The sequence below is a fragment of the Halyomorpha halys genome, unplaced genomic scaffold (assembly GCF_000696795.3).
Source record: "Halyomorpha halys isolate HHAL.00 unplaced genomic scaffold, Hhal_1.1 Scaffold786.1, whole genome shotgun sequence".
Taxonomy (NCBI): Eukaryota; Metazoa; Arthropoda; class Insecta; order Hemiptera; family Pentatomidae; genus Halyomorpha; species Halyomorpha halys.
The window spans coordinates 131,596-135,013 of NW_027105723.1; the positions used below are offsets into that span (position 1 = coordinate 131,596).

General features: G+C 32.0%; 2 protein-coding genes across 3 annotated transcripts in view; both read right to left on the reverse strand.

Annotated features, from left to right (window-relative positions):
* The window catches only part of LOC112211838 (uncharacterized), a 157,986-nt gene that overhangs the window by 84,164 nt on the left and 70,404 nt on the right, over positions 1 to 3,418 (reverse strand). The gene's annotated exons all lie outside the window — the stretch shown is intronic.
* Positions 1 to 3,418, reverse strand: part of LOC106686165 (uncharacterized) — a gene marked incomplete at its 3' end in the record, with an annotated part of 82,208 nt that overhangs the window by 77,376 nt on the left and 1,414 nt on the right.

The following is a 3,418-nucleotide window of genomic DNA, read 5'->3' on the forward strand; positions in this document are numbered from 1 at the left end:
CCTTAATTTAAACCAGCTTACCAATATAATAATTAATTTGGGTAATATCCCCCAATTTTTACTCCGGGGAATACCTAAACTAAACAGTTGGTTTGTTTCTTGAAATATTGTTTTCTAAATCTCTTAAGCCACTTCCAATTGAATAATGGAAAAATTCATCTTTGTACATTTGTATTTTTGTACAGACTATTTTCTCATAAAAGATTACATATTGGAGCAACTTATGTTTAAGTATCATTGATTTATTGAGACGTGTGAAGACAGAGGCCTTCTTGAAAGGCGTAACTAAAAAAAGCTATAGGAAAAATGATTTTAATGATAGAAAAATTAAGATTTGTATTTTTATAACTGACAATATTATCAAAATAAAAAAATGCATTATATTTTTCCTTCATTACATTTTATTGATAGGGGATAAGGATTTTAATTATGAAAAAATTAAGGTTTGTAAGTTTACCCCTGAAAATATTAATAAAATGCATTCCATTTAACTCAGCATCCTGCATAACATAGGATTTGCCTCCACCTCGCGTTGCACTCAGTTATAGCTGCATACATCGTCTTATCAAAATCTGACCTGGAGGATGCCAGTTTCATAGTTGCATTGAAGCATCATTGCTAGAAACTTTTTATTATAATTATAAGAAAAATTTATGTGAGTCAAGAATTGGTTGAAAAATAGACCAACCCTTGGCCGTCGTAACCTTCTTCGTCAACCGAGCAGGCACCGACAAATTATCTTGGGACAAGCGGCGAATGCCTTTATCAGAGTGAAGAATTTTTGCAAAATATTTTGTCAGCTCTCTCTCTCTCTCTCCTACAAAATTTATACGGGTCCGCAAAAATTGTCTAACTTTTCTGAATCAAAATAAATCCCATGAGATTACCTTCACTCTCCATTGTAAACCTCTAGTCTCCTGGTCTACTGTATCAATTATTTTTTAATATTTTTTTAATATCCCACTAAAGCATGTTGAACAGGTTGCTACTTAGGACTTCATCTTGACAAGAAACTTACCAATGGGGATTCCATAACTCTGTGTTACTAGACTAAAAGGACAAGAAACTGCTCGTAGAATCCTACAACAACTATTTCACAGATGCTCAAAACTGATGATAGTCAGACCTATTTGGACAAACAGAGTTGATTTTTGGTGCTCCAAACCATCAAAATCCTCCCGTATCCAATACTTACAATCTAAAATCCTTGATGAACTTTATTACGTCAGAAATAAACTCATCCATGCAGATTTGGCTCAACATAAATATACCTCCCTTCATTCCAGAATCCCTACCCACCCAAACCCGTTTAGATTTTAATCTCATATCCTTACCAATCCCTGATATTCCTCCAAAGCATCTGAAAAGAAGATGGCTAAGTGATCTTCTAATTTAGAGCAATGATTGAAGTACCCCCATTGGTTTGTTCCTAAGATGATCATTTGTTCTGAAAGATCTATCGCATATACTTATTGTATTTATTTTTTTGTAAATTTCAATCAATAAATTTTAAAACTGTTCATAACAGTCTACAATGTTGTGAATTTTATTATTAAATATTTCAATATTTCTCCTCACACTGACAAAATTTTGAAGAGGTGTTTACAGCCTTCATAGACAGTCATTATAACATTATATCAATGGTTTACATTCAAATGACTTTCCAGTATGAGGGCCCCTTTAAAGCTTTAGAAGGTATCGAATAAAAAACAGTAACCTGCATGAAACAAAACTATAATAGTTTGTATAAATTTAATAGAAATATAGAATATTATGAACAAAAAGTACTCAATTGCAGTGGAATATTATATTTTATATATTAGACTAAATACTACATATATATGTAGTATTTGGTCTAATTATACACCAGCTCTTAAGTTTTCAATCTAATGAAGGATTGTGCTAGCAAATTCACACTCAACCGATCTAGCCCGAACCAGATATCATGCCTTCCATTATAAACTCCCTGACCACCCAAACTCACTAGTTTCAAACCTTGCTTCCTCTTACATTCCTGACAGTCCTCTGATGCCTAAAAAGAAGACCACGAGACATACTAATGTAAAAAGTCATTAGAGTGCTACTAATGGGTAGTTTCTCTACGTGCCTGTATCATTCCATTTTAACTGAGATTAAATGTATTGTAATGTGGAGTTGTAAATAGAAATACATAAATAAAAAAAATACACACTCAGGGACCTGAGAAAAATCTCAATTGTTTATCTATGCTGACATGTGTAAATTAAATGAGGAAATACAGAATTATCTGTAATTATAATATATATTGTTTATTATATTCAATCCCCCCATTCCATTCCTAATGTTATTACCTAGGATAAATTAAAAAATATATTGATTAGAAGGGAGAAGGTGAACAAACAAAATATAATTAATTTTAATAAAATTACACTTGCTAGTTAACGTTTTTGTTAACGTTCTCCATTACATTTTACGACTATATTAGTTTAATATTATTATTATTATTATTATTGGCGCGCCAGACCGTGGAGGTCCAAAGGCGCACGCGATGTGCTAGGGAAATACAGTTCTTCACATGGTTTTTTTATTGGGTGGGATCGTCACTCGCACGTCTATAGGTTTAATATTAGTTTTCTAAAATATTTGGCTTTCGGGGTGTATATAATGCGTCCGTATTACTACTCCCTTTCCGGCACAAGTATTATTTAATTACAAAATAAAGGGTGATTTAGATATTAACAAAACGAATTTAAACCCGGTTAGACTATTTCAATGACAATAAGATCAATTTGATATTAAAGACCAATAATTTTACATTGCTTTGCCGAGTATGGTTAAAGTTGTTAGACGATTCTGAGAAAATCTTTAAAAAGAGCAAAATCGATTATACAAAGTAGCCTTTACGATTGATCGATTTTAACGAAACAGTTGCTGTAACATCCTACCCTAAATAAGTAATTTAAATTTTTGAAATTTAAGCTATACTGATCTTACACACTGTTTCCTGAGACTGGGTAATTAGACTCGGGTGACCTCAAGCCGTGCATTTCCCCTTACTATGTACTCCATATATAGTTAAGAGAATATAAAATGACTATTGTTGACAATGTTTAGTGTTAGATTTAATTAGAGTGCTACCAATGGGTAGCACCATCATAACTGTGATAAAATTTACTGATTATAATTATTATAATCTACAGTTGTAAATTTCAATAAATATATATAAAAAAGTATTGATTTGGAAAATGGACAAGATGTAGTCAAAAACGTCATCCAAAAATAAAAAATGAATGAAATTTTAAGAGTTTTGATTGACACAGGCCGTTTTACTAGACTTGAAAGTTTAGGCTCAGCCACCCCCAACACATGTATTTTCGTCGGAAACTCTCATTAAAAATTTCATCTCGATCGCGATACGTTCCCTTACTTTATATATATA